At 43.4% G+C, this 22540-nt stretch overlaps 1 long non-coding RNA gene across 1 annotated transcript; it reads right to left on the bottom strand.

Moving 5' to 3' along the window:
• Positions 1 to 224: 224 nt before the first annotated feature.
• Positions 225 to 21743, bottom strand: LOC129666694 (uncharacterized). The gene is made up of 3 exons (XR_008718635.1): positions 21588 to 21743; positions 6047 to 6107; positions 225 to 592 (listed from the first exon to the last, which is right to left on the bottom strand). It is a non-coding gene; the product is annotated as an uncharacterized LOC129666694 (long non-coding RNA).
• Between the last annotated feature and the right edge of the window lie 797 nt (positions 21744 to 22540).

Below are 22540 nucleotides of genomic sequence, written 5' to 3'. Positions count from 1 at the left end.
GGACCTGCAGAACAAGCTTTGGAAGCCAGCCCTTACTCCCTTAAGACTGACCTTATCTTCCTAGTTTTCGGCCACAAAGGGCCTACCTCCCTTCTCTTCCACTTCTGCTTCTGCATACGTTCTTTTTTTTTTTTTTTTTTTTTTTTTTTTTTGAAGAGGCTGAGTCCCAAGTCCTGGATCCCAGTGATGGATTACCATCTAATGCATATGCACACACCTGTAGCACTCATTTTTAAAACTCTATTTAGGGTATTTACGCCTCTACTTCCTTTTCACCAACCGCCCAACCCTAGGTAAAGAGAGAAGGTTAGTGGGGAGAGGGGGTGCAGACCCCTTTACTTCTTCCAGCTGTTTAGGGTGGATGGATTCTTTTAGGGCTATACCAGTCTCCGTCAACAGCAAACGCAGCCAGCAGTCTCCTCCAAGCCTCTGCACCCGAAGCATTTCTCTCTGCTCCAAACTGTGATACAGTCCAGCTCTGGGTCTCTCCAACTGCTGCATGCCACACGCCAACACCTTCTCTTTCTGGGCTCTCAATTTATATCCCTCGAAGCTCTAGACCACGCCCCTCTCCGAGTGAGCCGATTAACAGCTGTGGAGAAAGTATATCCCAACTAAAATACCACACTTGGGATTAAAACAAAAACATACTTACAAAACATAACTGAGTTTACAAAGAACTTCCATTACACACACTTACAGAAACATACATGTGCAATAAAAGTATTAAAATAGGGTATGAAATTTGCCAAGTGTGTGTGTGTGTGTGTGTGTGTGTGTGTGTGTGTGTGTGTGTGCAGTGCTGAGGACTTAACCCAGAGCCTTCTGTAGTAGAAACTGCTGTACCACTAGGCCACACCCCAGCCCTAGTTTGCTGGTTTAATAAGGATGCTGTGCTCTCCTTATTACAGAAAATACAAGTAAATGGTTATTATAGCAATAGCATTTTATTACTTTAAAAGGAAATGATCTAAGCACATGCACAAAGTGGTTAACCTTCAGAAGATCTCAGTGCAGGGAATGCTGGTCTATTATACTCCAGGCTTATGCTGGAAATAAAACATAAGATTAAGCTCAGGAAGGGTACTTAATGCAGTTCTCATATGTTTAATAAAGATTTGATTCAGGTATAATCCCTTCAAATTGAATTTATTTATTACATAAGGTTTTATTTTGGATCAGAAGTGTGTAGAAGTGCTTGTTGCTTTTCTGATTTTATTTTAATTTTTGGTAGTACTAGAGCTTGAACCCAGGGCCTCCCATATGCTAAACAAAGACTTTACGCCTGTGCTTTTTTCTCTGTGCCCACTTCCCCTGTGCTTGGTGCTTTCTGAAGCCCTGCAGATACAGTGTGTCTACTCAGCTCCAGAGGTCTGCGCTCTCACCCAGCCCACACCACATTGTTCCTTTCCTGATGCTCCAGTCCCTGGAGACTCAGCCTCAATGCACTGCTCATCTACACCAATACATTTTATTGGTAAGTTGGATATTTTAGAAACTGTGTAAGACTGCCACACTTTAAATATTTAATATTTATTATTATTTATTTTTTATTTTTGGTCAACTTGGAGAGTATACTACCAGGAAAATTCCTTGCTCAGACAATTAGGGCTGGCTCTGTGGGTTGAGACATTTGCTGGCAGGTCTGGGTTTAGTTCTTGGGAGTCAGGTGGTGGAAGGAAAGAACTGACTCTGATCAACACATTGAGGCAATCCCCTATCCTACAACATAAAAGTCTTTCAAAAATACAAAAGAAAAAAGAAAGAAAGAAAAAAGCAAAAGACAGAAAAGAAGTAGACAATTGTCCAGCTAAATGGCAGAGACAGCCAGGGATCTGACTTTATTTCTCAACAGACAAGTGGCCCTCTGTAACAGACAGAGGATGAGGGGTTAATATGCAAATTACTCCAAACAGAAGGCTGATTGCTACAGACTCAGGTCTTGCCAATTCCCATTGTCCATTGTCTGGCTGATGTTTACTCTATTTAGAGCAATTAAGAACCAATGACATCTAGACTGATGGCTTCCTCTGCTGTAACCCTCTCAGAAGATAACACGAGTAGCCCCATGGTTCCTGATTTACAATAGTAGAATTCTGTCTTAGTGAAAGCATCAGAAGTTGAAAAAAAAAAAAATGCATTCAATGTGCCATAACTTAGCAGAGAGAACCCTGAGGAGGACAGCTGCCTTCCTCTCGAAGTCTGCATGGATGGTGACTGTGGTGTCCCCCAGTGATGTGATGAAGACTCTTGTGTCACATATGGCTGACCTGGAAAGCTCAAAGGCAAACCTGGAATTTTTGCACCATTGTAACAACAACAACAACAACAAAAACCCTAAGGAAGTCTAGGAGCATCTGGTGGAGATTCTAGAACACTCAAATACATGTATACACATACACACAAAGGACGGAGTCCATATTCCTCACAATTTTAGAACAATAAAAAAGCAACACTAACACTCTAAATGTGGAAACATATCCACTCCTGGCTAAGGAGGCACTCCCTTTCACTGGTTCACAGCCCAACCAGCTGTAGCCTAGATTATTTAGAATCTGTAGTTCAATGGAATTAGTGCACCACAGTCAAATCAGAGTGTAACAATCTGCTAGAAAACCAGTATTTCAGGTTTTGTAACTGTAGGGCAGTTACAAAACAGTTACAAAACAATAATTAGAACATAAGATACTACTTTAGTTATTTAGATTGTTTTTATCAAAGGCCTCACTTTCTCTTAAAAGCAAGAAAGCTATGAGATTTTTGCCATGCTCTAGTTTCATATATTACGTCAAGTGCTGCTCTCGTGTTTCTAACACTTATCACACACTAATAAAGCATCTCTGAATGGCCTTCGTTCTTTCTTCCTGTGTCAGTCAGTTTCTGCTGTGTAACAAACCATCTTCCAGCTTAGTGTCCTCAAAAACCATTTCTATAGCGCACGAGCTTGTGACTCGAGTGTGACCTCCGACTGATCTCAGCTGCGGAGTTCTTCAGGAGATGCCTGGGTCCACTCGGGGCTTGTGGCGGCTTCTGGGCATACTGGGAGCCTGTTGCTGTTGGCAGCTCCATTAGACTAGCTCATCCCTCAGCTGTGACACACTCCCTCAACTTCTAGGAGAAATTCTAGGCTCTCCCACTGGGTGATGGAAGAGTTTTCAGGAGCTCAAGAGATCAGACATTTATGTCCAAATGGCTTTCAAGGATCTACTTGTGTGACATTTGCTAATGCTCTATTGGAAAGTCAACTCAGATGGCTAAGGCCAGACTATGGGTGAAGACTTAAGCCTATCTTCCTGTGGCTAAGATTTAAGGCATTTTATAAGGTTTGCAGCTGCAGGGAGGGGAAGAATTTTTGCCAGCTATCCATTCCCTAAAAGACTACTGCTGGAGAGCCAGTGGGGTCACGCTCAGGGTAAAGGCATTTGCCACAAGCCTGGCAACCTGTGTTCTGTGTCTGAGACCCTCATGGTGGAAGGGAAGAACCAACTCCAGCATGTGGTCCTCTGACTTCCACATACACACCGTAGCACGTGTGCCCATACACAAGCACATATACACAGAATAAATAATATGTAACAAGAACCTTTATTAAGATTGCCATTGCACTGAGATAGATGGAGCATTTCTCACCACAATGCAGCAGCAAGCTCTCTTCCCTGTTGTTTGTTTTGTTGTTGTTTGGTTGGTTTTAAGCTGTGCTAGCAGAATCTCTGGCTGGGTACAATTACTGAGTTGTCTTCCAAAAGCCCCACTGAAACAAAATGTAACATTACATTCGACAGCTGTGCCAACTTAAACAGCATGACAACTTCGACATGACACAAAATATTTAATATTATGAACTATTTCTTTGTGTGTCTTCTTAGGTGATAAGGTATCCTGTCTATGGCCAAGAATTCGAATATAATGGAGGGTAACACCAAATTCGAAGACAGAATCTCAATTACCAGAAAAACCTGTTATGTATCTGACTGGCTATGGGCAAAAGTCAGCTGTATCTCTTTCACGACACATCCGGTATTGATGCAGTTCAGTTTTATTTAAAAATTAGAAACAATAGATCTGAAGTTGTTTTAATAAAAAATATTTGAAAAGACTTTATATTAAACAACAACTGCCAAGCCACCCTGGCTCTGTCTCTCTCACCCTGGCTGTCCTGAAACTCTCTATGTAGACAGGCTGGCATCTATTTCACAGAATTTTACTTGCCTCTGCTGCCCAGGTGCTGGGATTAAAGGCATTCGCCACCACACCCAGCCCAGCTATGACAGAAAGTACCTACAAAGAAGCAGGTGCTTACGTCTGGGTATATTTATCTTAGTGCTCTGACACCCCCCTTCCACGTATATTTTTATGTGTTGTCATCCTCTGGAACTCAGAGAGCTGTCATAGGTGGCTGAGGCGATCCACTCCCTAGTGAACATTCCCTTAACAAATGATAGAATTTGTGACAAGATTGGCAGCTGCGTTCTGCTTGGGGCAGGAGCTATCGCTTCACTACATATTCTTGCTTTAAGAAAAAAGTTCTCAGAAGTATTCTTGCACAAGCGACAATTTATTAAGATTCAGTGGAACGTGGGACTAAAACACACAGAAGCTCCAATGCTGTATTGGGTGGTGCTGGAGGCGGCTTGGTATGCTTTGCCAATGAGCAACAGTGCCAGCTCCCGATCACGTGGGAGACAGGGTCTTGCCGGGAATTGAAGTCATCACTCTCCCGCCTTGAGTGTGGGACTACAGGCATACATCACCATGCCCAGCTATAGTGGAAGATTTTCCTGTCACGAGGGGCTTGACAATTATTGAAATAATCTCACATATGCGTGTAAATGATAGGCCATGCGGCGCACTGGGAAGGGAAGAGGAATCTGAATAGTTCTCCCTTAACCATTCGTGGGGGAAGTCGTCTACAGAGTAAGAGTAGATTGCAATGCTTATACATTCTCATCCTGCATCTAAGAACTTCTGAATTTGCACATTGACACTTTGAGAGAAAGAATCCATAACATCAACAGCATAGAGCTTCACCTGGCCTGGCCCCAGGGACAGATCTGACTGTGGTGGCCAGACAGACAGACAGAAAGCTGGAGTCAAGTAGACAGGGCTTTCTGCTAGCAAGATCACAGCCTCCCAGCCTCCCCTGGAGGTTTGCTCTTATTGTTGTTCTTGTTATTATTATCTTAAGGCAGGGTTTCTTTGTGTAGTCCTGGCTGTCCTGGAACTCACTCTGTAAACCAGACTGATTTTTAACCACAAAGATTCACCTTGCCTCTGCTAGAATTAAAGGCATGAGCCAGCACCGACCGGCTTGGTGTCCTTATTATATAGATTGACTAGGAAGGTGGGGTTATTAGAGACGGATAAAGAGAGGCAGGACTTCGGGAGCACAGCCGGATCATGGAGACAGAGACAGCTAATCTCAACGTAGAGGAAGTCCCTGTAGGGAGCAGCCTCCAGGCACGGAGCATCTGGGGGGAGAAGGCTCCGCTGGACATTCTCTACACACACCAGAAGGAAAGGCATTGCCATTCCTCTATGGTTCTGAGGCTCTGAGATCCTTACACGGCTCTGTGATATCAATAACACACATTCATTCAGCTCTCTCTCTCTCAGCTTCCTCTGCTCCCTACAGCACAGCTCATTTTGAGTTTTGTCCCTTATTTCCCTAATCTCCCAGCTGCTCATAGTGCCATTGGCCACTTCCTCCTTCATGAAACTATTTCCTCTTCTTACTTCCAACATTGGCCTTTTCTGACTTCTGTTTTCACTTTTCAGATCATTTTCTGTAGCCACACCTTCATTCAGTTTTACATATCATTTTCCTTCTGTTGCTGTGATACAATATCATGACCAAAAGCAATCTGAAAAGGAAAGGGTTTCTTTGGCTTACAGGTTACTGTTCGTCATTGAGAGAAGGCAAGGCAGGAAGTGAAGGAAACTTCTTGAAGCAGAAACCAGAAGTGGCCAGTTACAGCTTTCCCCTGGGCGTGCTTTCAGAGGCCATTCTCTATCCTACGCCCACCTGTGTAAGGACGGTGACACTCACCCTGGACTTGGTCCTCCTCGGCTCCACAGGCTAAGGTGGTGGAGGCAGTTCCTCTTCCCGACTGTCAGAGTGAAAACCAAGATTAGCCACCATGCTTGGTCTCTGCTGGTGAGCCCAACATGGCTCTTTTTATTTATTTATTATTTTCAGACAGGGTTTCTCTGTATAGCCCTGGCTGTCCCAGAACTCACCCTGTAGAACAAATTCAAATTCTGCCTCTGCCCTCCAAATGCTGGGATGAAAGGCTCATAACACTGTGCCTGGCTAAAAATCATCGGCGTTTTTATTGTAAATACCAAATGAATGTCCTGCCTCCGTTCCAGATCGCAAAAGGTATTGAGTCACCTCATCACCTGGGAATTTCTGTTCTGCATGGAGTGGCGTTTTGGTTTTTTATTGTAAGAAAAAAAAATCTTATTGTTTGTTTCTCAAGCAAGTTCTTTGGTGAGAGTGGGTAGCATGAATGTAACCGAGGCTTTGCATACACCAAGCAAATGTTAAAGCGCCTATCCTCAAAGGTGATTTAAAAAACAAATCATTTTATTAGGAAACTAACAAAACGGGAATTGTGATCACTCATCAAATATTTCCTGAGGAGCTGCTCTGGGTCAGGCGCTGGCTTTCCTGTGTCTGTCCTCGGGCAATCAGTGTACGGAGAGGGAGACACTGACCACAGGCAAATGATCACACAAACGCACAGCCCTCAGCTGTGCCGTTCGGGAGGCAGGAGGCAGGCGTTCGGGGTCAGCAAGCCTGCAGCAGTGTGATGTTCTCCAGGCTTGTGAAGGGTCCGCTGAAGAATCTTATCTCCAGTCAACATCTAAAAGACCTTGGAGTAGACCGAGGGCCAAACCTGTTTCAGTTATTTCCGCCTTTTTATAAAGTCATGCGGCAGCTCCTCCCCTCCGAAATATCTGTTGCACGCCCCTCTCCACTGATCCCCTCAGAAACATCTCCCCCACGCTCCTTTCCCTCGGGGCTGCCTCTAGCGTTTACTTCAGTCAACAGACTGTGGGAGAGGTAACGGTGAGCCAGGGCCGGACCTCGGCTTTAATAAGCCTTGATGAGTCACTCCTGACCATTGCCTCGGTTACAGAAAAACGCCAGGCTAGGCTGACGATGAGACACACAGGCAGGTCTCCCCGACCTTGACACCTTAACTAAAAGCCCTGTAACCACCAGACACCAGCCGGGCACAGCTGCTCTGCTAAATGAACAAGCCCAGCCCCCAGCCTGGCTCAGAGCAGCTGAGCCACCCACTGACCACAGTTCTCTAAGCTGTAATCAATGTCTATTGATTTTAAGAGACAGAGGTTTGCAGTTGGTTGGCTGATAACAAATGAGAAGGGATTAACTGGGCATGTGCAAAGCCACAGGTCAGGAAGAGGGCATGGTGGTCTCTAGGCAGATACATCTTGGAACAGCAGGGCATTTTTTTTTTTTTAAACACATGTGCTGAGAATGGAACTTAGGATTTTGAGATTCCCAGACCTAGTCTTATTTTCTACTACTGCAGTCTGGGAGTCAAACCTTGGGCCTTGTCCATTCTAGCCAAGTATCTACTACTGACCCATACTTACCAGCCCAGACTTGACCAGACAGTACCCTTTATTTTAAAAGCAGTGGGAGTCCACACAAGAATCTCAGGAAGGAAGGATGCAGAATTAGATTTAGACTTTAAAAATTTTTGGAGATACAAAGCCCAAATTCAATGGCGCCCGAAGAGAAGGTGGCTCAGGGTTGGTGTGTGTATGTGTGTGTGTAGGGGGCCATTGAAGTAGTCAGGAAGAGTGAAGACTCAAGTCACTAATGAGCAGAGTAACAGTGGAGATCTCAGTCTGTCCAACTCCAGGAAGATTCTCTATCAAGTCATCTGATGGTTTATGGCAGTGGAAACCCCCGGAGTTGTCCAGCATCTATGACACAGAAATGGAGAGATGTGGATGAATTTTAAAAAGGAAGATTGCAGCATCCTGGAATGAGTGTAGTCAAGGATTGCAACAAGGGTTGCTGCTAGCTGGTTCGCTTTCTTGGTGAGTGATACCAATCTCTGCTAGATAATAATGGAAAAAGTCAACTTTGGGGAGAGAAAACACAAGCTTGGACTTAGCTATGTTGACTCTATGATGTCTTTGATATTCCCACGGTGTTCCTGTAGCAGCTGGGTACATGTGGTTGGAGCTGAGGACATGGCTGACTAGAAACCTCTATCCCTGAGTCATCTGTGAATATCATTTGAAAACAGTATTCTCCAGAAGATTTCACCAGTTTTAGGTTTCTGGTTGTGAATTCCAGGAGCATCCAGAGATGGTTAGAGGGCTTTGTTCCCACCAACTACCTCCAAATGTGAGGTGCACAGACCACCCCTTCTTTTTCAGAAAAAGGGAAACAGGCTTCTCTCCTCCTTGCAGCGCTCGTGATCTTGAGGAAATAAGTATAGGTGTTACGTGGGGCAGCCAGCATATGTCTATAAAATCTCACACTGGGGGATGGAGGCAGGAAACATGCTTGGGTTCAGGCAAGCCTGGGCTACATAGAGACCCCATCTCAAAAAATCTCAAGCCAAAAAAAACCCCACCTAAATAAACACATTTTTATCTTTTTATTTTTTAAACATGTGTGAGTGTTAGTCATAAATATTTTAGGGGAATTTGAACTATACTTTATGTATTTTTCCTTACAATGGTATGTATAACACTCAGACCTTTTTTTTTTTTTTTACGTTTAAATCACTAGTCCAGTATCTAACAGAATAAAGTGATCCACTGTAGCTGATCTCTGCTACTTTGTGGCTTCTCCTTTTTCCCACCCTTTACACCCTCTCCCGGCCTCCTGTCTCACCCCCTAACACTAGACAGGAGAGAAACAAGGAGGGGAGAGAGGAACTAGAAAAATCTCTGAATCTAATTTCTTTCCTTTTGTTGCTTCTTTGACCACGACTATTAGCAAACTGCAAAACAACCTTCCTAAGCACCCAACAACCACCGACCGCACCTAGCAGAGGCGCTAGCATTTATATAATCTCTGAAAAGTTCCCAGGAATCTGAAGTCAAACAACCACAGAAACTGTCTGCAGCTGGCAAAACCATGCCTTGCCAGAGCATGAGGTAAATCACAGTCAGCTGCTGCAGTCTGAAGCAGCCCCAGCCCCACACCTGGGGTTAGAATGAAAGCATAGTCTTTATATATATATATATTTTATATTTTTTAAAGAAACCAACATTTTCTGGATGGTGGTGGCACACACCTATAATCCCAGCACTCGGGAGGCAGAGGCAGGCAGAGCTCTGTAAGTTCAAGGCCAGCTTGGTCTGCAGAGTGACTCCAGGACAGCCTGGGCTACATGCAGAGAAATGCTGTCTCAACAAAAGAACCCCCCCCCATTCCAGAATTCTTAAAAAAATGTTACAACAATCCACTCGTTTTACACATAGCTCACCTTCTCACAACATTTTCCTTGTGTTTCTAAAGCTTCTTCATTTGCCCCTACTTTTATTTTCTCACAGCCACTGCAGGGCTCTCTCTAAAATGCCACCCCAAACTGAAAAGGTCCCATGATGAAATGAAATTCTTAATGACAGCTTTCAAATCGTTTATGGCCCAGGACTAGTGGCTTTCTCACCTTGTCAGCTGGGTTTGCTCTCCAAATAGGAAAGGTTTTACCCGCTTTCACCTTAGGGAGATGTTTTTAGTTCTTTGGCAAACAGCCTGCACTTGTTTTGCTATTTGGATAAATGAAAGCAATACCTGATGGCCCTGATCAAGCATAAAAGCACTGCTGAGAAGGTCATGTTTAAAAATGGTCTGTGTCACTCGGTCTCAAGTGGCAGTAGATGGAGCTGCTAGTGGGTGAATTGGTTTTTGTAGCTGGGTACAACTGAAGTCAATTCCAGGATCACTTTCACACTTCAATTATAAAATTAGCACACTTTATTGATGCTGCATTGAATGGCTCATTTAGTTTGGAAGTCACCTTTCAGTTACTGTGACAAAGACCTGAAGAGATCAGCAATACGGAGGAAATATTTTGGCTCAATGTTTCAGCCTGTCATCGCTTGGCATCATGATTTAGGGACTTGCGATGAGGAAGAACATTGTGAAGAAGCGTATGTGGGCGTGGAGGGAGGACAAGATTATGGGAGAGAAGTATGGGACACACACACACACACACACACACACACACACACACACACACATGCGGGGTGGGGGAGAGGAACATGTCTCCAATCCTCAGTGATTTGTGTTACTTACTTATTCCCATCTCCTAAAGTTTTCTCTACCTCCCAATATTCCCCTAAAATATGTCAATCAGTGAGGTAACCCACGGATGAGGTCAGAACCCTGGTGATTCCCTGAGGAAAGGCCTCTGAGCACTAGAGATCAAGGCTTTGGGGGCCGAGCCTGTAACCCAAACTTCTAAGGGGAATTAAAAAATCTAGACTATAAGAAATCAGAATCCACCTCATGGTGCCGTCAGGGTACACTAAGGACAGTTAACTTCCAGACTAGAATTCAGCTCTTGGCTGTTACCAGGAATATTATCCCATTCACTTTAGGAAGCAGAGAAAGGATTTACGTGAATGACTATCATCCATTTAAAATTTTTCTTTCTTTCTCTCTGAGAGGAAGTATTTATATTTACTTTGAAAGTTTTCCATATTATTTTGTCATTATTAAGGCTTAAAAGCATTTTTTTTGCATGATAAACCACAAAATACTGCTTTAGTTTTAAAACATAAGGATTATTATCAGTTTCATTTTGAAGATTGTTAGAAAGAATTTTCATAACACTTTACATATCATAAAAATTTAAGAACAAAGATTAAGTCCAAAATTTAAAGGCAGTTCTCAGACAATGCCCTGATACAATTCTCGGAGTTTCATTTTAATATGTATTTATTTATTCATTTATTTATTGTGTGTGTGTGTACCCCTGGCACATGTGTATGGGGTGTGTGAACAGGTGTGTGTGCGTATATGTGTGAATCTATGCGTGTGAATTTAGGGCTTGCTTATGCTACAGCGTGTATTTGGGGTCAGAGGACAACACCGCTAAGGCCCAAGTCTCTTTGTTGTTTTCCAGATTGTGTATGCCTGGCTGGCTGTCCACCAAGACTGCTGGGCTTCTCCTGTCTCTGCTTTCCTTTGCCCTGTGGGAGCGCTTTCGTCACAGATGCTGGCTCTTTAAACCTGAGACTGGGGATTTGAACTCATGTCTGCAGATGAAGTGGTTTTTTGTTTTGTTTTATTTTGTTTTTTGTCAGATTTTTTTTTTTTTTTTACCAAACTTGAAGCTCTTTTGACTGGTTAGACTAGCTCTCCAGCTATCCCCATGGATCCTCCTCATTCTGAGATTACAGGAACCAGTAATGGAGCTTTTTATGTGGTGGGTGTGAAGGATATGAACTTAGGTCTTCATGCTTGCATAGCAATCACTTTGTGACTGCTGAGCCATCTCTCCAGCTTCCAGAAACTTCAGCCACAGCCAATAAAACATAGTTGCATAGCACCCAATGTGACTTCAATGAAGTATGTCTGATTTTTTCATTACCAAGTTTCACATTCATTAAAACAAAACAAAAACAACAACAACAAAAAAACCAAACAACTTGGTCGTATCTTTGCAGACAGGTCAGCATTATCTGTATGGAGTTGGTACTATGAAGAGGACTTTTAAATTTTAAAATACTTTTACAAGCCCTTGGCATGATGAGATCCAAAGTATGTGCTCTCCAATGTTTATTTAGAATCTTGGCTCTTCTTCCTTATACTTAACTCTTGGACGGGTCCCTTCTCTGGAGGTGGCATTCTTTAGGCTGCCATCTGTTGTAACTGTATAAGGCTTAGAGCCTCGTGAGCCAGGCCCTCTGCGATGAGCCTAATGGCTGCACCTTATTATCAGTAGCTTGGAATGTTCTGGGCAGGCACGACATTGACAGCAGCTGTGTCTCCATTCCTCTGACATTACCTCATCTCATGTCTTTGAATAAACATGGCAACATCAAGTTCATCGATGATGCCTTGAGATGATCCTGCCTTTACTACTCAGAATGTATTATTTCAAAACTTTGTTCATTAAAAGTCACATTTTTTTTGGGTGTTTGTGTATGCATGTGTGGTGTCAGAGGACAATCTGCAGAAGTCAGTCTTCTCTTCCACTGTGTGGGTCTCAGGGACTGAACTCATGTCATCAGGTTTGGCAGCAGACCCCTCCTGAGTCTTTACCTGTACTCAGGTAATATATGGACAAAGACAGTTCTTGACTTCTGGAGTTTTGTTCAATGATTTTCCAACTTTAAGATGTTGTGAAAGTGATGTGTGTAAGGAAGACAGTATGAGTTTTAAATTTTGGGCTTTGAGGATGATAATAGATATAAACCCTCTCTTGAGATATTGGCTGTGGTGTGAGCCACAGTCTCCCATGAACTGTGCAGTCTTACACAGAAAAAACTGTCTCTGTGGTAGAGTTTGGTGCTAGTGCTTTGATAAACAGGTTTTAATATCCTGCAGTCAAAATGTTTCTTAATGTAAGTTTTTCTGCTTCATGAGTCTTCCCAACTATAGGCTAGTGAGTCCTGGGCAGATTTAAGATCAACTAGGCTAAGCTATAATGTCCCACATATTAGGTATTTTAAATGTATTTTCACCTTATGAGATTTTCAGTTAATAGTGGATGTGGTGGTTTGAATAAGAATGGCCCCCATCGGCACGTATATTTGAATACCTAGTCACCAGGGAGTGACATTATTTGAAAGGATTAGAAGGATTAGGAGGTGTGACCTATTTGGAGGAGGAGTATTACCAGAGGTGGGCTTTGAGGCATAGAAAGCTCATGCCAAGACAGGAGCCTACCCCAGAGGGCCTCTGTAAGACTCTACCAAGCAGGGTAGTAAAGCAGATGCTGAGATTCATAGCCAAACTTTGGGCAGAGTGCCAGGAATCTTATGAAAGAAGGGGGAGATAGAAAGACCTGGAGGGGACAGGAGCTCCACAAGGAGAGCAACAGAACAAAAAATCTGGGCCCAGGGGTCTGTTCTGAGACTGATACTCCAACCAAGGACCATACATGGAGATAACCTAGAACCCCTGCAAAGGTGTAGACCATGACAGCTCAGTCTCCAAATGGGCTCCTTAATAAGGGGAGCGGGGGCTGTCTCTGACATGAACTCAGTGGCAGGCTCTTTGATCACCTACCCCTGAGGGGGGAACAGCCTGACCAGGCCACAGAGGAAGACAATGCAGCCAGTCCTGATGAGACCTGATAGGCTAGGGTCAGATGGAAAGGGAGGAGGACCTCCCCTATCAGGGCACTGGGGAAGGGACATGGGAGGAGATGAGGTAGGGAGGGAGGGATTGAGAGGGGATGAGAGTGGGGCTACAGCTGAGATACAAAGTGAATAAATTGTAATAAATAAAACATCATATTTTAAAAAAGAAAGCTCATGCCAAGCCAGGTTCTTTCTGCCTACAGATGAGGGTGTAGTTCTCCGCTACTGCTCCAGTGCCTGTCTGCCTGCCACCGTGCTCCCTGACATGATGTAATGGGCTGACGCTCTGAAACTGTAAGAAAGTCTGCACTTCAATGTTTGTCTTTTAATAATTGCCTTGGTCATGATGTCCCTTCACAGCAACAGAACAGTGAATAAGAGCTAACAGTGGGTTTCAGGTTGTGGCACTAGCATGACTTGAGGGGTATCTGTTTGCCCTACACTTTCTTGATTTCTTATAAATCTGTACATTCACAGTGTACGTTCACAGTGCTATGGTTTGACTGTGCCTCCTCCAAACTTTAGGTGTTGAACCTTGATGGCTAGTATGACAGCATTAAGAGGTAGGGCCTCGAGGGGTAATTAAGTCTTGAGGGCCTCCTCCTTGTCAATGCATTCTTGGTGAATAAAGGGACATCCTGTGGCATCATCTTCCACCTCGCTATTTCTGTCTATAGGTATGGAAACAAGATGCCTGGCTTGGATAGGATGTTGAACAACATCCAAAACCCTTATGTAAGTGTTCAACCTCCCAGCTTTGTGCTTTAAGAGTGTGGGCCTAATAAAAGGTGTTTGGATCACTGGGAGTGTGCCTTCAGATGGGGTTGTGGGACATTGCCATTTCTTTTCTTCCTTTTGTCTCCTGGCCAGGTGTTAGCAACCATGCTCTGCCCAGCTTTCATGCTTCTGCCGTGCTGAGCGGTCTCATCACAGGGCCAATCATCCCAAATGGGGGAACCAAACTAAACCTTTTCCCTTCATAAATAAATTTCAGATAGTTATAGGGATGGAAAGTTTACCAACATTGCAACTATCTTAAAAGCAAAAAGCGGTTATCACCAGACAACCAAACCTGTTATTAAATTTTTCTCTTCTTTGTAAAGGACCTCTGGAGTTTGCTATAAAAGCACTGCACAGACTAAGACAGTTCTCATAGCAGTTAAAAGCAGTTGTAAAACTGTGTTCAGTTCTGAGCTGCAGCCACTATAGCCTTCATCTGTGTCAGTCATGTTTCATTGCTGACTGGTCTTGAAGCCTACAGTCAAGATTCACTGCCTTATGGTCTCTGAAATTAAGGCCACAATCAGCGTTTGGTGTAATAATGCTTGCCTTGATGGTAAACTCTGGCTGCCTGGCTCTGTGCTTCCTGGTGTGTGTCTGCAGATAGACGGAGTAATTTCTCTGAGTCCATTTTCTGATTTATCAACTGAGGGATGATAGCAGTACATCTCAGGATTAGTTCTTAGCGCTTATCTTGGAGATCAAGTTTGAGAAGTCCTGGTGCGTGCTAAGGACTAGCTAACACTGTGTGTATTTCAAACAGAGAGTCAAAATACCAAAGTTTTGTAAAACTTTAAAAATGTTTGGAACCCCTTTGCACCTGAAGGTAATTTTTGAATATTATCTTATCTGTTTTAGTGAATTTTAAACTATGGTTAGAACTTGTCTACAAAGCAAGTCCAGGGCAGCCAAGGCTACAGAGGGAAACCCTGTCTTGAGAAAAACCAAAAACCAAGACAAAATAAAACAGAAAAAAAAAAAAACCAAAAACACCAAAACCCCAAAAAACTAAAGTTACTAGAAAGCAGAAATGAAAAGACCTGTAAGAAGGCTGCAAGCCAAGCAGCAGCAAGCCCTGTGTGCCAGCCCATGCCAGCACAGCGAGTCTCTGGGTCAGCAAGAGAACCCTGGGCAGTGTGGACAAAGCAGTGTGCCGTGCACAGCTCTGCTGCAAGGGGGAACCGTATGAAGATGAACGGCGTTGGCTAAGCCTAGAAACTGTAGGAATCGTCCCCATTTTCCACACAGATTATTTGTCTGCAAGTAGAAATTCTTTTTGCATCTGACTGGTACAGTTTTTTTTACTTTGGGGAAGTTGGGGTGCCTCATGCCCTATTCATACATACTCCTGATTCTATGTTTGGGTAATGTGTTGTATGTGTGTTTCTGTTTATTAAGAGAAAGGAAATAGAAACATTATTTGTTTAAATATTAAACGAATAGAAGTGATACTAGGAAAAGCTAGATCTTACTTATTCAGGATTATAAATAATGTGTGGTGATTAGACATTAATTTATGCATCCATCCAGCCTTGAAACTTGTGTGTGTGTGTGTGTGTGTGTGTGTGTGTGTGTGTGCACTTGTACACAGGGAGGCCATTCAGAGTTTAAGTGTATTGTCATGATATATTAAAAAGAACAGCTAAAACAGATATTGTTTTGGCAATTTTAGATTTTTGTTTTGTTTTGTTTTTTGTTTGTTGAGACAGGGTTTCTCTGTGTAGCCTTGGCTTTGTAGACCAGGCTGCCCTTGAACTCAGAGAGATCTGCCTGTTTCTGCCTTCCTGAGTGCTGGGATTAAAGACATGTGCCATCATGCGTGGTGTTAATTTTAGTATTTTTAGAAAGCAAATACAATTTCCCAGTCAGGAGTAGGAAAAATGTTCTAATGAAGCCAGAGTAATTTGTTCTGTGTGCTAGCAGAGTGCTGCCAGCCATAGAGCTGAATGAGCCAGAACACAACTGTGTAAAATCAGGAGCAGAGAGACTTTTCCACCAAGCATAAAAGGATAATATTTCTTTAACATCAAAGTCTTATGAAAAGTAGTCAGCTGTTTGAGGAAAAACGATAAAATTGCTGGCCTCACAGTAAATGCCAGATTGACTCTGGGTGGGTGGGAGAGCTGATAAGGGGGAAGATGTCCTGTCTGAGCCAGCACAGAAGGACAAGGATCAGAGAATGTAAGTCTGAGCAATGGAGATGAAAATGAACCGCACACCAGCACACACTCTGAACAAGTCTAAGGAGATGAAAATGTAGGTGGTTTGGTGTGATTCCCAGCACCTGAGATACAGAAATGAAGATTACAACACAAGAACATATTTGCAATGTGTAGTTCAGAAAATAACTGTTTAGAAATTGATAAGGTTGATGCACCAAAGTACTAAAATAAAAATGCACAATAAAACACAACATTTTACAAATGCCATAAAGGTGTATGTCAAAGTTTCATCTCATTAATCAGGTAGAAAAGTAATGGGGATTTGGGCTGTTTATGTTTTTAAAGCATCCTATTATTTTACATGTCTGGGCATTTTGCCAGCTTGTACACCTGTGTACTATGTGCTTGCCTGGTGTCCTCAGCAGCCAGACAAGGGCAGCAGAGACCCTTGAATTAGAGTGACAGCTGGTTGTGAGTCACTGTGTAGGTGCTGGGAACTGAACTGGGTCTTCTGAAGAGCAGCCAATGCTCTTTACTGTTGAGCCCTCTTTCCAGCCATTGAAACATTCTTTAATAAATATGTAACAATAAAAACCTGCAGCAGCAGTAAAACAACTGTGGAAGAAAACTGAGCACCAGCGGGCGTACCGTCTGAAAGGAACCTCAGCAGGCATCACTGTTAGCTTTGTTATTGACATGGCCCTTGAGGGATGATGACTTGGTTCTGAGCCAATGATGTAGCAAGAAGAATGCTCTTAACATTGTTCAAAATAGAAAGAAACAGGACAGACGACACAGCTTACAGCCCAGGCTCAATGAATAAGTAGCTGGAGGTGTGTTCAATGTGGTATTGCAAAGTCATTAGGTTACTGCCATCTTGAGGGCATGGAAGCATCTGAGATATGTTATTGAGCAAAAAGCTGTACTATGAACCATGCAGTCCAGACAGCTTCTTAGTCGCCTCTACAGTTAGTATCTATGTCCCTTCATTTCTAGGTATAGATTGACACAATTTTACTTATTGCTATCACTATTGTGTGTGTTGTATGTGTGAGTGTGTGTTTGTGTGCATATGTGCACACAGATGCTAGAGGCCAATGTTATGTATCTTCCTTTAGCACTTCCCATCTGATATTTATTTACCTATTTATTTAGGTTTTTGAGACAAGGTTTCTCTGAGTAACAGCCCTGGCTGTCCTGGAACTCACTCTGTAGACCGGGCTGTCCTTGAAGTCACAGAAATCTGCCTGCCTCTGCGCCTGAGTGCTGGGATTAAAGGTGAGAGCCACCATGCCCAGCTCCCACCTGGGTTTTTTGAGACTGGGTCTCTCACTGAACACAGAGGGCAGCACTTGGCTAGGCTGCCTGGCCTGCATGTCTGGGGGTCTGGCTGTCTCCACCTGCCTGGTGTTAGGTCACAGACACACACCACTACACTGATGATCTAAGTTCTGACCCTCGTGTTTCCAAGACAGACATTTTGTCTGCTGAGGCATCTCTTCAAGCTCATGTTGACATATTTTTAAAAATCAGAATAACTGTGTCCTACAATATCGACAACCGTTACCTCTGGGAAACAAGAGCTACACATACCTATCTGTGTTTTAAATAAGAAAAGATAAGCATTGTTAAAAAGCGACCATTTTGACTGTCCTGTGAGCTCTGTGCTGAGACTGTAGGATTCATTAAAGTGTAACTAGGAAATAGCCTCCTGTATGTTACAGCAAACCCGAGAATGGGCCTTATCCACATTCCACATTCCCTTAAAATGACATTACAGAGATATTCCATTATGTAAATGATCTTTAATGAGCTCTGAGAAAGACCTGTATTGTACTGAATTTGATGACAGGGAAGCAATTTTAAGCAGAGTTTGAGCATCATTGTTGACTAACTTTAATTTTTGTGATAGATATAGTCATATTTATCTAGAATGCACAATTTACAAAGCTCTTTTTAATATATTGTCTTATGTTCTATTCATGATAGCCCTGAAATATGAGCATGGCATTCATGTATAAAGAAAACAAAGGCTCTGGAAAGATGGCTCAGTGGTTAAGAGCACTGACTGCTCTTCCAAAGGTCCTGAGTTCAATTCCTAGCAACCACATGGTGTCTCACGACCATTTAAAATGAGATCTGGTGCCTCTTCTGCCCTGCAGATATACATACAAACAGAACATTGTATACATAATAAAATGTTTAAAAAAAAATGAAGATTTCAAAATGTGAGTGAATTTGTTTTAAAACCTGGAACATTTTATATGACTGTAACAGAATGTCACAGGCTGGATAATTTACAAAGAGAAAAAACTTATTTCTGACAGTGGTAGAGGACAGGTGCCCAATCCCGAGGTGCTGGGATCCGGTGCAGGGGCCTGGTACCCTACGGCAGAGCATTTGAGGAGGGAGGCAAGAGAAGGCAAGAGAAGGACCAGGGGGTGTGTGGGGAGAGGAGGCAGAGTGGAGGCTGGGCAAGATAACCGATCCACCACCACGACGGTGGCATCCACCCTCTAAGGAGGCCCTCATGACCCGCAGCTCTTGAAGGCCATCTCTCGTCTCTCACGTCAGGATGAAAGCTGCAGCCTGAGTCTGGGAGGGGATACTCGAACCACTCTGGCCATTTATCCAGTCTCTGGAGAAACTAAACTTAAACTTGATTCTACAAAGGAAGTTAATTAAGAGGAACCAAATTCCATCTTCCTTACCAAGTTGTTTTGCTCACATTATATATGTTAGCGTGTTAGGGAAAAGTTAAAGCTTTGTTGCCTATTAAGTCAGCACACACACACACACACTGTATACACACACACACACTGTATACACACACACACTGTATACACACACACTGTACACACACAGATATATATAATTGGGCAAGGCTGAACCCACATGTACGTAGGGGTTGACCATTGATTTATAACCCAAAATGACTTTATGTCTATTTTAGAACTCTGCTTATGTCATGATGAGAATGTCGTTCATTCCATCATATGACAGTTTGCCCAAAAGAACAGTCCCATGCATAAAAAGTTCAAAATCCACGTAGACTAGAGAAGATGGGCCAGGGTGATTGGAGTTATTCCTTCCCAGGATGGCCATCTAGTACAATCTGTAGCTGCTGTTGCTGCTATACTGGCGACATACCACATGAATGGCTCACAGTCCACCGTGGGGGGGTCTCTGTTACACTCATTAAGCAGATGAGCGAACAGGTCAGAACCGTCTTCTTGGTCACACAGCTAGTGAGTGGCAAATGAGGGCTGGGAGGCAACAGTATTGACTCTGGAGCTTTCCATTGGTTCAGTCCGGGGTTTTCTGCTAGTTCCCCAAACTTCCATCTCTGAGGATGAGGTTCCCTTCCCCCAAGATATACTACAGGGAAAAGGCTCCATAGTTTTCTCTCATCCTGACCACCTCTGGTCTAGAACCTGGAGTTCCTCCCACCGTCCAGATTAGGGTGACTGTAGACATTTGGAATATTGTTATGAATGTAGTTATTGCCGCTAAGCCTGTGGTCAACACCAGCTTTGTCAAGTCACTGACTAACTGAGCTCTGAAAGCAGGCCAGGAGAAGCAGTGACTGAATACTCTTTGGAAAGTTAAAATGGTTAAGATGGTAAGTTCTAAAGCTGCACTTCCCACTGCAAATGCTCTCCCCTTCAGGTCTGCGTGGGAAACATAGTTGCTGTTTTTGCTCACCTGTGTCCAGCAGCAAAATGTTAATATCCTGATGTGGTAAAAGATTAAAAAAAATCTTCTTGGACCAGTGTGATGTCTCAAGGGATAAAGACACTTACTGCCAACCCTGAAGACCAGTGTTTGATCCTTGGAACCTACCTGGTAGAAGGAGAGAAATAACTCTCACAAGTTGTCCTCTGATCTCTATATAAACACTGTGGTATTTACACACACACACACACACACACACACACATACACGTAATACCAATTTAAAAGTCAGTGTGTCAGTTGAATGATAAAGTATATAGATTTAGAGCAAAATCCAAGTACATAAATCTGTGTGTATATGTATCTATGTACATACATAAATATATAAACATGTGTGTTTGTAGTCATATTATCATCTATCTACTTGTTCATATATGTGCATGCACAGACTTCCATAGATAGTGAGTGGGTTCAGACCTTGTTCTCATTGTTCAAAGGATGTAGAGAATTCACAGTATTTGTGAGCTCTCAAGCGATATGCTTGTAAACCTTTAAGGAAGCAGTCACTAAGAATCTGTTTCAGGGGGCCGGAGAGATGGCTCAGCGGTTAAGAGCACTGTCTGCTCTTCCAGAGGTCCTGAGTTCAATTTCCCAGCAACCATATGGTGACTCATAACCATCTATAAAGAGATGCCCTCTTCTGGTGTGTAAGCACATATGCAGGCAGAGTAGTATATAAATAATAAATAAATAAATCTTTAAAAAATATCTCTTTCAGACTGGACATGGTGGCACAGCCCTTAGTTGCCGCCCTCAAGAGGCCGGAGTGAGTAGGTGCCAGCAGTGCTATGTGGTGAGTCTTGTCTAAAACATAAAATGAAATAAAAACAAAGGAAATACTCCTTTCAGGACTGGCAATATGGCTCAGCGCTGGCCCAGCCTGTCCCAAACCCAGGCTGTCATCCTCAGGACCACCAAAAACATTTAGCCTGCTATGCTGCCCTCCCCTGATGCTTTTCCAAACAGTGAAAGCAGGCAAAAAGTAAAATGACTCAAAAAAAGATGGGTTTTATTTCTTGATTTGATCTTAGGCACTAGCTTGGTGTTTGTATCATTTGTCACAAATGCAGTGGTGGAATTTTAGAAATCTCACCAACATAAACAGCTCCCAACTTATAAATAACAGACAGTTACCAATGTTTATCCCTTATCTCAGCTGCCAGAGGCTCATCCGGTCCCCGGTGGACCCGGCAGGGGAAAGTCAGGAAGAACATTCTCTCTGGATTCCAAAATGGAGGAACAGAAAGAATTGTGTAAAATAGGTGTGGGATCTAGCTCCACAACTCTGACCTGAGCACTCAGCATTAAACCTTGATTTTGCTGTGCCCATTTTCCCTTCCTACCGGTTCATCAAAAGTCACAGTGACAAGATCTCTCCCCCTCTCTGAAAGATGTTATTTGCAATGCAAGTGCCTTTAGGCTGTGCAAGAATTATCAGTCAGCTGCACCTTATGTAAACTGGCTCAATAAGGTTAATTTCCTTAGAAGCATGTAAAGGAAGAAACCTCAGCGTAACGTGGTTATAGGACAATATGTACTTATTGGTGCCTCCCTCACCCGCGCTGAGCCTGCGCCTCACCACTGAGCTGCCACTCACCCCAAGTCCAGCGCAGACTTCGCTCTGAGGCAAGAGGAAATTCAGAACGTTGGCCTGCAGGACAGCAGCCAAGGCTTGGCGGGTGGCAGACGCTGCGAGGCAAGGACAGAACTCCGGGGGGAAACAAAGCTGAAACAGCCTGGGGGCTGCTGGGAAGGAGCTTTGGTGAGCTGCCCCTGTCTGGCCATGCCTCAGGCTTCCAGTTTTAGTTCAGAAGAAAAAAAATATCAGTTCCGTCTGAGTTTTCAACTTCCTCCCCTCATGCTGGAAGAAGCAGAGAACACTAGTTTCCTCCTTCCTGATCCTGTGGTCCCACTGGATAATTTTTTTCTGCGTGTCTGCGGTGCATTACAGTCTTCCAGACCATTAGAAAGAATGAGGAAGTCTCAGTAAGTCCCTGAGAGACGGACCTGAATTTTCAGAGCAAATTGGCGTCTGATCCCAAGAAAGAAATTACCTTGCTGAGTTCGTAATATTAACTAATAAACACTGCATATGAAAATATAGAAAGGAAGTAATAACAACGGGCAAAGTGAGCTAATGTATCATGAGTGCCCGTGTCCTAAAAAGCTCTGCCTATGACAAGAGCTTCCTACCTCAGGCTGTGCACAATCCCTGCTGAGGTGGCTGAGTCCCGCCCTTTATCCACAGGTACCCTTCCGTTCTCATGGCGGCTGTTTGTGTCATCTACCACTTCACTTTTTTTTTCTGAGCTTTTCTTGAAGCGTCTCATTTTGGAGTGAAGAGAGTTGGTGGTGGACAGTGAGGTTTGTTTCCCTCCTACAACCTTCCTCCCCTTTCATAGGAGGCTGATTCTCGGTGAAGGGTTTGATTCTGTCAGGCTTTGGGTCCCATGGCCACCGGCTCAGCCTGCCTGCCACCAATTTACATGCAATAAACTAAGACATGATTTTATCTGATTGGTGAAAATAAAATAAATACTAATTTCTCAT

The sequence above is a fragment of the Psammomys obesus genome, unplaced genomic scaffold (assembly GCF_907164565.1).
Source record: "Psammomys obesus unplaced genomic scaffold, mPsaObe1.curated_primary_1811, whole genome shotgun sequence".
In the NCBI taxonomy this organism is placed as follows: Eukaryota; Metazoa; Chordata; class Mammalia; order Rodentia; family Muridae; genus Psammomys; species Psammomys obesus.
This window is presented reverse-complemented; position numbering and strand designations above follow the sequence as displayed.